General features: G+C 47.7%; 1 protein-coding gene across 6 annotated transcripts in view; it reads right to left on the reverse strand.

The window, feature by feature from the left end:
* The window catches only part of RALY (RALY heterogeneous nuclear ribonucleoprotein), an 83,314-nt gene extending 77,820 nt beyond the window's left edge, over nucleotides 1-5,494 (reverse strand). The window contains exon 1 of one of the 6 annotated variants that reach the window (XM_019458752.2): nucleotides 5,101-5,494. The gene's annotated coding sequence lies outside the window, so the exon portion shown is untranslated. Of the gene's footprint in view, nucleotides 1-4,351; nucleotides 4,513-5,100 lie in introns of those variants that run through there. The other 5 variants (XM_019458749.2, XM_019458753.2, XM_019458750.2 and 2 more) reach the window with 5 other exon arrangements.
* Nucleotides 5,495-13,755: the final 8,261 nt, after the last annotated feature.

A 13,755-nucleotide genomic window follows, 5' to 3' on the forward strand; every position in this document is an offset into this window, starting at 1 on the left:
TACCAAAGGACATTGTCTAAAGAAAATGTAAGCTGTTCTTGGCTTAACATAAGCAATCTTCAGGGCTACGGAGGGCCTGGGTGTCTGATATCTTAATATTTCCCCCTTTTCTAAACTAATGTTGGGGCACCTGCGTGGCTCTCAGTCAGTCAAACATCCAACTCTTGATTTTGGCTCAGGTCATGATCCCATGGTTCATAATTCAGGCCCTGCATCTGGCTCTGCACTAAGAGCACTGAGGGTGCTTGGGATTCTCTCTCCCTCTCTCTCTGCCCCTCCCTCTCACTCAAAATAAATACATTAAAAAAAAATAGAAAAAAAAGAAACTAGCGTTTACATCACCCAGTTTAGTCAGGAATAGTTACCAGATGTGTTGTGAAATATCTCTCCCTCACCCATGCCCCCACTCCCACCCTCCCCATGGAGAACTAGGATCAGTAACTAGAAGGTAAATGAAAGCAGATGTAGGACCCTGCATGAGAAATCCACCCTCTCTCTTGTGTCCTCACCTCAATAATCAGCATCCTCATCTGTACAACTGCACCAGGTAGAAATCTAGAAGTCATCCCTGATTTCTTGCTTACTCTCCACACCAATCATCTTTGTGTCTCATTCACAATTCCTTCTACACACACACACACACACACACACACACACACACACACACACACACACCCTTCATTGGAAACATCATCATCTCCTACCTGTATGTACCATAACAGCCTCCTCCTAACTGGTCTTTTTTGCCCATGGTACTCTAGCCCTCCAATCCACTCTCCAAACAGGTAGCCAGAGAGCCTTCTAAAATGCCCAGGGGAGCATGGCCCCCCTCATCTCAGTTTAAAGTTCAAACTCCTCAACCTGGGCAACAAGCCCCTTTCATGACCTGGCTTCTGCTCTACCTACTGTACCAGTCTCCTCTCATCTTGGGCCACATCCACCCATCTTTTGTTTTATGATCCATTCAACAATCTTGAGAAAACGGAGAGATGTATTTAACCCCTCTGGGTCTGTTCTCACCTACGGAATGGGAGTAATAGTATACTTCTCAAGGTGGTTATAGGAAGGAGTAACACATGTTAAATGCTTAAGAGTATAGTATCTGATAGATACAGTAAATGGCCAAAGTCTTACCTATTACCACCACCATCTCTAAACTTGCAATTCCTTCTGCCTAGTCTTATCTTCTCTCCTCAACTCTCCAAATCTCGTTTCCTCCTGCCTCAGGTCTCTCTGTTTTTCTTGAGATCTGAAGAAGCCTCCAAGGCTGGATAAGTAACCATTTCTCTATGCTCTCATAGTGTTTATCCCTATTCACAATACTTCTCACATGGCCTGTTTCCTTGCCTGTCTTCCCCACGACACTATACAGACCCAAATCCCCAAGGTTAGGACTGTGCATGGCAGATGCTTAATAATTTTCCTGTAAATGAAAAACTTTCCGATAATGAAGTGTCCAATGAAACCAAATCTCAACAGGTAGCCAGAACGGGACTTTAAAGTTCCTCAACTACAAGATCCTCCCCAATAAACAATTCAGCACATTCTGACATTATCACACTCAGGGGTTTGGACTTAATACATAGGCAATGCTAAGCCATCAGATCTTTAAGGAAAGTGCAACAGGCTCAGATCTGTTTGCTGCCCTATTAAACCCATCTCTGGAACACCTCCCACTCCCACCCCCTGTAAATATCAGGACAAAATTCCAACTACCCTTCACAAACACCACATTCTACCACCCCACCATCTCCCAAACACATAGAACGGGAAAAGGTCAAACCAAAGAGAATTCTGAAGGCTAAATGCATTTAACTCCATCTTAACCACCTGCAAACAAGGAGTATCCATAAACACCCTCTAGGAAACCAAAGCTAATCCCTCTTGTGTGACTATATACAAAGAGGAGGGCAAAGAGAGAGAACATTTCATAAAGGTAATCCATTTAATCATCCTCTGAGTAGTTCTGATCCGAGCTGCTGTCATAGCACTGCTATTCTTGATCACTGCAGCCTGATATGCCCAAACCCTGTATAGTCAGAAAGGCAGGTGCAAACAAGGCCAGTGGAGAGTCCTCTGGGTTCTATTTCAAGGGTAAGAGGTCACTTTGGAAGACACAAAAGAGGCGAGCACAGATCTCCAAAACAGGCTTCAGTGATAGAGGAAAAGGGGGTAAGGAGCTTAACCAAAGGTACAATCAGGCTTCGGTTCCCACTCTGGGGATGCATACTGCCAATCAGGGCTGATCATTTTGCATTTACAAAGCACCCTGAGGTCAAGGGAGGCACAAAGAGTGCCAACTTTGCCAGTCACAAAAGGACAAAATATGTACAATCCCACTTACATATGGTACTTAGAATAGTCAAAATCAGACACACAAAATCGTATGGTGGTTGCCAGGGGCTGGGGGGAGATGGGAATAGGGAGTTAGTGTTTAATGGATACAGTTTCAGTTGGGGAAGACAAAAATTTCTAGGTAAGGATAGTGGTGATGGCTGCGTAACAGTGTGAATGCACTTAATGCCAGAGAACTGTCCATTTAAAACTGGTTAAAATGGTAAATTTTATGTCTCATGTATTTTTACAAAAAACAAAAAAACACCCACACTGGCTTTAAAGTTATACTGTCTGCAGTTATCAATTACAGGATCCTGAACAAGTCATATAACCTCTCTAAAGCCTATTTCTTCCTCTGTAAATCAGGGATAATACCTAATTCATACAGTTGCTCTGAGGAATAAATGAGATACCCCACAGAAAGTCCTTAGTCCAGTACCTGGTATATGGTAAGTACTTAATGTTAGCTATTATTTCTACTACTGCAATAGACTTTCACAGCCATTTCTCACAGCTCCCACACAAGCCTGTTGAGTTTATAGAAAAGGAAACAGGTTCACAGAGTCACAATAAGTGGCTCAATTTATTATGCCACATCAAATCCTCTGCCCATGAAAGGTGTCCTGTCCTTACCACTTGTTAATCTGGTGATTATAAGAAAGGCAAGTACCCCAACCTTGCTGTGTCTCCATTCTCAATTACAGCTGTAAAATGGAGATGTAAAGCAAATTCTAAGAACTCCCTCACAGAACTGATTAGAAACGAAATCAGATGATTCCAGAAGAGTACTATAAACCATAAAGTACCACACAATAAAAGTAATGAGAACTGGTACACCTGTGCACAAAACCTGACCTCCTTTTAATGCAAAACCTGAGGCACGGAGAGTGGCTGGAACTAAACAACTTCCTCGTGATTTCAATTTACTCAGGATTCCTGGTCTTAAGGCCTGACTATGTAATTTACTGCCCTTTCAAAAGGTGGCAAGGGATTGTAGAAATATAACTACTACTGGACTGGGAATTCTAGTTCCGATTTGTCACTAAGGCAGTCTGTGAATTTAGACAACTTACTTCCCCTTTCAGTGTTCAATTAACAGGGAAGAGGGACAAGGCAAACAAAAAAGTTAGACCAGATAGTAAGACCCCTTCCAGCCCCTACATACCACGACTTCTAAATCCAGAATTTTGGAAAAAGGAGGGCACAACAGACCTCCAGACTCCCAAGAATTAATGCAAACATCAGGAGACTCTTTCAAAATGTGGCCTACCTGATTTTGACACTTCCCACACCAGGATCAAACACACTGGAAAACTAGAACACTAGTCAAAGTTAATTTTAGTTCGCTTTTATCCCTCTTGGTCTTACCTGAAAATAGGGAAAATAAAACCCTATTTGAAGGCAGAGAGTTGAAGCACTTGACTTGAGCCACTTCCTGCTTCCCCTTCCCCAACCAGGAGCTATAAATCTAAACACTATGGAGAACACTCAAGGTTTGGGGGGAGGAACATACTATAAACAAAATGGATAGCCCTCACTGTTATAATGACTCAAGCCTTCCTTGAGCCAAAATCCCAGAGAATTTCAGTTGTGCCTGAGATCTGGAGTCCCCTACCTTCATCAAATTCTAACGGGCAATACTAGCAAGAAATCCATAGTAATTTCCTTTCCCTCCGACCCCTCATATCCCCAGAATGGGATTTCATCCACAGCATAGTGGACACTAGCCTAGAAGTCAGGGAAAACGGAGTTACGTCTCTAACGATGTGACCCAAGGGTAAATCAAAATCCTCTCTGCACTAAGAGATTACACAAGCTCACACTTAAGAAATAAGTAACAGGTACTAGTACCAAGACTTTACACTTCTAGGACTACTATGATTTGCAGCACATTATTTCACCTCCCTGAGCCTTGTTTTTTGCTTTTGGAAAGGGGGATAACCCCAGAAGGCCGTCATGAGCATTAAATGAAATAGGGCTTACAAAGTTCCTAGTCAAGTCCATTAAATGTTACCTGTTGGTATTAAACACTTCTCTCACGTATTAGTTTCCTAAATCCACAAACATGCTGCGAGGCGACTTTCTTTCCCAAATTTTACGGAGGGACAAACTAAAGCTCGGCTGCACACAGAGGGCTGCGTGAATTGCAGAACACTGCCCCAGCTCGAGGACCGGTTGTTGCTCCTCTCTGAGCCCCAAGGTGCGCAAGGAGCCCAGGAACGGCAGCGGCGGGGGCCGCGGCGGCGCTCAAGCCCGGGGGAGCGAGGCAGGGCCAGTTCTGCGCACCTCGGGGAGCCCGCAGACCCAGCCGGGTCGGGCAGGAGAGCTGGAAGAAGCCGGGGCTGGAGCCGGGACCGAGCCCGCCCAGGCCTCCCCGGCGCGGCCTCCGCTCCCTTCCCTCCTCCCCTCGCCGGGTGGGGCGGGGCGCGAGCACAAAGACTCCAACTTCCGAGCGGGCGCGGGCCCACCCCGCCAACTCTTGGCCCAGGCCCGGCCCGCAAGGGGGAATCGGCCAGGGAACGCTAGGCGGCCGGGGGCAGGCGAGGATGGGCCGGGCTAGCGACCCGGGGCGGCGGGCCCGGGGATGGGGAGGAGGTGCGGGCGGAGGGGGCCGGGAGTTACTCCCGCTCCTGGGACGCCCAGAATGGCCGAAAAAAGAGTTTCTAAAAATAGGTAGGAACTCGAGTGAAGAGGTGGGCGGCCGAAAAGGAAAGAGGAACACTCCCCCGCACCCTTAAGGAGACGCCCGTGGCTCCCACTCACCCGCGCCAAGAGGTCTGGAGGAAGCCGCGCGGCGCGGAAGGAGGCGGTGCCGCCGCACTCGGGGGCGGAAGGGAGGGAGCGAAGGAGGAAGAAGGCGGCTCCGGCCGCGGCGTGAGGAGCTGAGCACACGCGCGGGAGTCGCCCCCGCCGCCGCTACCGCCCCCTCAGCTTCTCCCGGCTCAGCCCGCCCTGCGCCCGCGCCGCTCGCGCGCCCCGCCGCACTGACAGCGGCGCGAGCCCCGCAGCCGCGAGTCCTTCCCTCGGCCGGCACCACTGAAGCGCGCGGGGGTGGGGGTGCCCTGAACGGTTTCCCTAAGCTTGGCCCCACCCGCCGTTCCAGCCCTGGCCCTGGGCCTTCCCTCCACGCCCCTGCCTCTTTCTCCAGGAAAGGACACCGAGAGCCAAGTGCTAGGAGTCCGCAGCCCCACCCTGACACAGCCCGGCTTCCCGGGCGCATGGGCTTTCCCCACCCCCTCAGCCTCGCTTTGGAAAGGTCCAGAGCTTCGGCGGGGAGAAGAGGCAGGCGGAGCCAGGGCGGGGCCTGACTGAGGGAGGAGGGACCGAGGAGGGAGGCTGGAGAGGCGGAGCTAAGGACTGGAAGAGAGACTCTGCTACACCAATAAGCGAGCCGAAGGCGGGGCAGGGCTGAGAGGGTGGTGAGGCCGGAGACGAGAGAAACGCAAGGCAGGTATGGAAGACCGTGGAGGCCACGCCGAGCCAGGAGCCAGGGCCGTGCTTGAAAGGAGGGGATGTGGGTGGAGCTAAAGGGAGGCCGTGCCCGTAGGAGGAGTCAAAGGTGGAGGGAGACCGAGGCGAGGCTGGGCGAAGCGGCACCCTTAGCAGAGGGGGCCGGAGGCGTGGCTGAAGAGAAACCCAGGAGGGAGGAAAAATTGAAGCGGGACAGAAGGAGGCGTGCCCGGAAGCGGAGCAGGGAGGTGGGGGCTTAAAGGTGGCCACTCTGGGGAAGAGCCGGAAGGAGGCGTGACCCAAAGCAAGAGCGGCTGGCTGGTGCTGAAGACGGGCGGGGTCTGGAGACAGGGCCCAAACAGGTTGGCGGGGGGCCGTACCGAAGGGTGCGGAAGAGATGGCGTTGGGAGGAGCCCTAGGTCCTTTCGCTTTCAGCGAACCAGGTGCGTGGAGAGGACGAGGATAGTTCCTCTCAGCCTAGGCTAGGACGGGGCGGAGAGGCAGCCGTTGGGTTGGGTTTGGAGAGGAGGCGCCACTCCCACCTACAAAGGAGGTTAAATTGAAGTACGCTTACCCTTCTAGGGTGCGGGAAACGTTTGATAGATAACTTGATCTGGGTGGTGGTCCTCTCTCCTGAGTATTTCTCCTGTCGTAAACTCTCACCCAAATCAGTGTTCCAGCCTCCACGGAACAGGCGGAGGGGCCTTCAAAGAGCACAGGAGAAGGTTGCCCTTCTGTCCTCAGCTATACTTCCCTGAAGGGTGAGAATTGTCCGAAATCTTGTGGCAGACCTGTGATTTCATGATCGTGTTTTTCACATCGCTTGCCCCGGAACCCACCTAAGGACGGGAGTCCTAACAGGGCAGAGTTTGAATGGAATCCTCACCCTGCGAAACCAGCAATTATAGCTCCGTTTGTATTATTTGATGACGCCGTGTCTCCCTTCAAAGGAAGAGAAGTCCAATTGGAGAAATAGTGATACTGAGACCAAGGACAAGAACGTTCTTCCTCCACATGTTCTAACTTCTGGTTCCTTCTTCTGCCTCAAGTCTCTGTTTAAATATCACCGCAGGGGCGCCTGGGTGGCTCAGTCGGTTAAGCGTCCGACTTCGGCTCAGGTCACGATCTCGTGGTCCGCGAGTTCGAGCCCCGCGAGTTCGAGCCCCGCGTCGGGCTCTGGGCTGATGGCCTGGAGCCTGCCTCCGATTCTGTGTCTCCCTCTCTCTCTGCCCCTCCCCCGTTCATGCTCTGTCTCTCTCTGTCTCAAAAATAAATAAAAAACATTAAAAAAAATTTTTTTTTAATAAAAATTTAAAAAAATAAATAAATAAATATCACCGCAGAGAGGCCTTTCCCACCCCAGCTAAAGATGTTCTCTAGTTTAGTCTCTTATTCATTTCCTTCATGGTATTTCTTAGTCTTGTCATTTATTAGTCTGTGCGTTTTTTGTCTGTCTCCCCACTAGAAGGTAAGTTCCATGAGACCAAGCATCTTTGACTGCTTGCGTACATCATTGTCTGGTAACAATGCAATTGTTACCTAGTGCAATGTCTGGTATAGACCTGGTGTTCACTAAACACTTGAGTGAATTAATCAATCAACCAACCAATTAAGGAACTGGTCCCTGCCAATCTCCTCTGCTCTGTTTCTGGCCATTCCTGGCTCCTCACCTCCCTCCCTTTGTACTGGCCTTACCAAGTGCACTTGAATACACAACAGTCTCTCAGCACCCTCTGCTGTAGCACATTCTCCACTTGGACTGCACCTCCTCTTCTGCCTAGATACTTCCTGTTCATCCTTCAAAACTCAACTCAGGAACACCTCTTCTGAGAGGCTCTCTCTGCCCTCCCATCAGCCCCACCACCAGGTGCTGGCTGTGGTGCTGCACCCTCCCTGTGCAGGTGCCTCAAATGCCCTCCTCCCAGATGTGGGCATGGCTCACTCCTTCAGGTTTCCATTCAAATGTCACTTCCTCAGAGAAGCCTTCCCTGGCCCACACTTAAAATAGCAACACCCTACTTCTCTGTGCTCTTTCCTGCTGGATTTTTCTCCGTAGCATTCATTACCACCTTAAATACTGTTTATTTGTTTGTTGTCCCTCTCCCATCCCCACCTTCTACTACTTTTTTTTGTGAACTTCACAAAGACAGGATTTTGTCCATTTTGCTCATTCCTCAGTCCCTAGAACTAATATTTGTTGAATGGATGGCTATGAATTAAACAGAGACGTGTTAGGAATACTCTGTGTTGTCCAGAAGAATCCTTGAAGATTACAGTATGAAGGGAGATGTTTCTGAAGAATACACTGGCAACACGAGCTAATGTGGTGTATTTACTAGTTGCCAGGAAATGTGCTAAGCATTTTTCAAACGTATTTAATTCCCACAGCAGCCCTCAAGGTAGGTACTATTATAATCCCTACTGTACAGACGAGAAGACTGTGGCACAGAGGTTAACTTTCCCAAGGTCACACAGCTACTAAGTGCTAGAGTCCAGTTTTAGAGCCTGCATGCTGAACACTATACTAACCTGTCTCCTAATTATCAAAGACCTACTCTTGTTGGTCCAATAAAGAAGAAGAATGAAGCAGAAGCATTCTATCGCCTTCAGGACATGTGGTATAGGCTATGATGCCTGGAGTTGTGGCAGAATTTTTTCTTAACCACTGTATTAGGGTTCTCCAGAGAAACAGAACCAATAGGATATATAGATATAGATGGGGATAGATGATAGAAATTGGCTCACATGGTTATAGAGGTCAGGAAGTCCCATGATCTGACATCTGTAAGCTAGAGAACCAGTAAAGCCAGTGGTATAATTCAGTCCAAGTACAAAAGCCTAAGAACCAGGATTGGTGATGTCCAATGTCCTGGGAAAGAGAAGATGGATGTCTCAGTTCAGCTAAGAGCAGGTTTGCCCTCCTCTGCATTTTTATTCTATTTGGTCTTCGACAGATTGGATGATACCCACCTGCATTGTTGAGGGTGATCTTAGGGTACCAATTCAAATCCTCGTCTCTTCCAGAAACACCCTCACAGACACACCCAGAAATGTTTTACCAGCTATCTGGGCATACCTTAGCCCAGTCAAGTTGACACACAAAATTGACCATCAAAGCCACCAAGAGGGAAGTCACCCAAAGAAGTAAAGCCATCACATGGAGGAAGGCAGGACTAAGAAAACTCTGTAGAAGAAATGAGCCAGAAACCTGCTAAAAACATACCTGAAACTTGACCTACCTCTGGACTTTTCCATGAACCAACATGTCTTTATAGTTTGAATAGTTTCAATTGGTGTTTTTGTAACTTACAACGAAAAACAGATTTCCTGGATACCTGGGTGGCTCAGTCAGTTAAGTGTTCAACTCTTGATTTGGACTCAAGTCATGATTTTGGCTCAGGTCATGATCTCATGGTCATGAGATCTAGCTCCTCACTGGGCATGGAGCCTCTTTAAGATTCTCCCTCTCCCTCTGCCCCTCCCCTGCTTGTGCTTGCTCTCTCTCTCTCTCTCTCTCTCTCTCAAAGAAGAAGAAGAAGAAAACAGATTTCCTAACAGATGAGTAGGGTTCAATAGCTGGAGGTATAATGCCTCACATTATAGCAAACATAAAGGCAGGAATTAATGTAAGAGCTTGGGGTTTCTGCAGCATAAGGTATGAGCTGAGATGGGAAAGATGAGATACAAAAGGTAGACTAGAACTAGGATCTGGAGGAATTGGTACCTACACTCAACTTAGTAGACAGTGGTAAGCACTGAAAAGTTTTGAGCAGAGGTTGCTTTAAAATGATAAAGTGTCAGGGCATCTGGGTGGCTTAGTCAGTTGAGCATCCAGCTTCAGCTCAGGTCTTGATCTCCTGGTTCATGAGTTTGAGCCCTGTGTCAGGCTTGCTGCTGTCAGCACAGAGCCCACTTCAGATCGATCCTCTGTCCCCCTCTCCACCCCTCCCCAACTTATGTTTTCTCTCTCAAAAATAAATAAACATTTAAAAATGATAGTGTCAAGGTTGGAAGAAACTTTAGAAGTAATCTGGTCCAACTTTGGGGTCCGTTTTGTCTTCATTTCACAGATGAAAAAAATGTGGCATGCCCAATGTCTCACAGATGGTAGGCAAAGGAATCAGGGTTTGAACCCAAGGCCTTCTGAGCCCCAAGGCATACATTCAACCACATCCTCTCCCCACCATTGGAATTATTTCTGCCCTGTGAGCTCACCCTGAATAGGAGACTCCCTCTTCAAAATTTGACAATGATGTTTATAAAGCTACCTCAGCTAGGATTAGGAAGATGGATGTAGAAGAGGAGAGCGGAATGACCTAACAGGTGTCTTCATTGGAGGCACGGAAGGAAGGCAGGTGAGGACGGCAGGTGAATGAAGAGGAATGAGCAGATAAGGGAGAGATGGCAGGGGACAATCAGCAGGACCCATAGAAGGAGCAGATGGAAATGGAGGGATGTAAGAAGTCATTGAGGAAGACTTGTCATTAGAACAAGGGTTGAAAAATCAGATGCCTCAGGGCCAAGCAGGTACAGTAAATGAGCAAAGTGGGTTAGGTATAAGATAATGAGTAATAGGGCCTGTAGCAAGTTCATGCTCCCTCTAGAGGAGGCAGCTACTACTCATATGGGATAGAGGTGCCCAGTATTGCCAGTTGCCAGGTCTTAAAAGGAAAAAAAAAAAGGAAAGCTCTAAGTTCAAAGTTTTATACGAAATCATCTGGTTTTTAAGTGCTGGCAACTAAGTCAAATTCTTTAAAACAAGAGCACTCCCCTGGCCAAAAGACATACCTCGTAGGGCCGAATTTGGCCTGTGATTGCTAGTTTGTGCCTTCTAATCAATTTGGGTCCAAACCTCCCATCACTACTTACCAGCTGTGTGCTCTTAAGCAATTTACCCCACCTCTCAAGTCTCAGGTTCTTATCTGCAAAATGGGGATAATTAATTCCCCACATTATAGAGTTGCTGTAAGGATTTTTAAAAATAAATGCATGTAGCAGCACCTGGGTGGCTCAGTCTGTTAAACATCCAACTCTTGATTTCAGCTCAGGTCATGATCTCACGGTTTGTGAGATCAATTCCGTCGTGTAGCTCCACACTGTCAGTGCCGAGCCTGCTTGAAATTCTCTCTCTCCCTCTATCTCTGTCCCTCCCCCACTCATGCTCAAGAACACTCTCTCAAAATAAAAAACTATAAATAAATAAATAAATAAATAAATGCACATAAGGCACTTAGCACAGTGCCTGACGTACAACAAACACTCAAAATAATTTTATCATCAGTGTGAGAGTTATTCTTTTTCCTGTAACCCATGAAATCATGAACTAGAACTAGAAAGGTCTTCAAAGACATCTCATCCAGGGGGTTTCAAACCAGTTAAGCTATAGAGCCTTCTTTGAAGCCAGACCTTTTACAGAAAGGCAATGCATAAAACGGGAGAGAGGTGGCTTTGTTTGAAGTAGGAAAGGGGAACCCAGAGTCCAGCCTACTAGGCCTCACCACCACCCCACCCCCCCCAGCCACAAACTACCCTCCTTAAGCTGTAGTCCCTCCACAAAATTCCAGGGTGTTGCAGAACACAATTTGAGAATCATCATTATATTCCAGGTCCCATTTTACAGATATGTAAAATCTGTTTTTACAGCCTCAGTTTCTGAGGCTCAGAAAGGCACAGAAATTTGCCTAAGGTTCAGTGACAGGAAGGGATTCCTGCCTCCCACATTAATGCACTTTACAGTGGGAATGCCATTCCCTCCTTCCTGTCCACCAGGTTGAGAATAAACTCTCTCTTGGTCCTTCCCTGACTGGGGTGAGGAGTAGCCCCCCCCCACCCCCAGCATTGACCCAAATCTCCCTCACCATCCCAGCATAGAGATAGGATTCTCAGTGACCAATAGGGGGAGAAATTGAACTTAGACCTACAGAAGTAGAAAAGGAATCTATCTGGAATGTATTGGGAGGTCAGAGAACTGAAGTGACAGGGTCAGAGACTTAGATGTTGCTAGGACCCTCGCTAGCCCTTGACTCTCCTTCTCTCTGCAAGTAAGCTTTTCTCAAGGCTGGACACTCAGCTGCAGCAGCTCAGCATTCAACTCTTAGCTGCTCCACCAGAGAGCCTGAAGCTTTCTGTTTCTGGTCTTAATGACAGAATTTCAGGGAAGAACTTTGACGCAACATGAGTGCATGCTCATCCTTGGACCAATTATCCACTGCTGCTGGGGTCAGTTATTGTGACTGGCCCAGCTTGAGCCAGGTGCCCAATCTGTAATCAATCATTGTCAATAAGGATGTGGGACGGATACAAAGATGGCATTGGAACCACAGGGTCAAAGAAGGGGAGGAAAATTTCTCTCAGGAAGTTTATCTCCTCTCCCCCGCCACACACACTTGCCCCTAGCACACTTGCCACTAGCTAAGTTTAAATGAAAGGCTCCACTCTCCATGCTTTGTTGCCCTTTATTTATAGCTATTAGAGAACATGCATCCGGCTTACCTAGAGAATGGAGGCATGTCTTGTCAGTCTTTGTATCCTTCCGGCACACCCAAACAAGAAGCCCCCATAAGTGCTATCCGATTGGATTGGACTGAACTGATCGTTGTAGGTATTTAGCCCAACTCGCCCATTTTACAAATAAATGAGACCTAGAGAGGGTAACTCCTATGTCATGAAAGCTGAAAACTGCCCATCAGAAGAGTTGCAGAACCAGGGCAGGGAGACCTCTCATCTTGACTTCTAGTCCAGGGCAGGTTAAACTCTGTTTAATCCTTACCAGTATGGACATCTGAGACTAATAGAGGACATTTCTCATTTTGGATGTACCCTCTATTGGCAAATCTTAGCCAGGAGCCCAAACCTCCCAAGTGTAGAGTAATTGATGACATCAGAGTCAGAAATCGAATGAACAGGCCTCAGTTCCAACCCAACCCTGCCTCTTACTGGACAAGTTCTCAAGCTCTCTAAGCCCCAATTTCTCCTCTGTAAAATAGGCATAAATTACATTTACCTTGAAAGTCGGGAAGACTAACAATGTGTATAGTGTCCCTGACACACAGAAGGTCCTCAAAAAATAGTAAGCTCTTCTAATGATTATTGTTGATGATAAAAAGGATAAAAAACAAGAACTCTGACTTCTCAAAGGAAAAAAAATTGTTCCTGAGGCTCTTCTCTTGGAGAACATAAATCTGTATCTTTCCTGAACAAAAGATTCCCCTTTGTTAGGAAGGAAGAAAGAAAGGAAGAGAAGGAGGGAGAGGGGGCAAGCTATCACTGTCTCTACCTTCCCCTGAACTTTGCTCTTCCTCTACCCCAAACTCTGCTCCATCCCACTGCAGTGTTGAGCTCAGGTCACATAAGTGCTGTTGTGAGACTACCAGCTTTGAGCCATCCTAGCTGGGAGAGGGGAAGTACATGCAGCAGAATCAGGATCCCCCCCCCCTTGACCCCCGCCACCATGACAGCAGATAGCAGGGCTGGAACATATGGCCCCCACCCCTGCTACTGGTGGCTGAAGGTAATGGGGGAAGCTCTCATAGGTCAACAGAAGGTTGTTTGTCTCATTCTTCACTGGCTCAGCCCTAGAGCCCTATCTCTCCTCTTTTCCTTACAACTGGGTCTCCAAATTTATCAATAGTAAACAGGCTGGCATCTTTAAAGTATGATCTTCGGGGCGCCTGGGTGGCTCAGTCGGTTGGGCGGCCGACTTCGGCTCAAGTCATGATCTCGCGGTCCATGAGTTCAAGTCCCGCATCGGGCTCTGTGCCGACAGCTCAGAGCCTGGAACCTGTTTCGGATTCTGTGTCTCCCTCTCTCTGACCCTCCCCCGTTCATGCTCTGTCTCTCTCTGTCTCAGAAATAAACGTTTAAAAATAAATAAATAAATAAATAAATAAAGTATGATCTTCATTAAGTAGGAAGCAAATCATTCCATACCTTCCCTCCCAATGCCTCCTTCACCAGGGACTTCTAGCC

This window comes from Panthera pardus, unplaced genomic scaffold (assembly GCF_024362965.1).
Source record: "Panthera pardus isolate Hobbes unplaced genomic scaffold, ASM2436296v1 HiC_scaffold_25, whole genome shotgun sequence".
Classification (NCBI taxonomy): domain Eukaryota; kingdom Metazoa; phylum Chordata; class Mammalia; order Carnivora; family Felidae; genus Panthera; species Panthera pardus.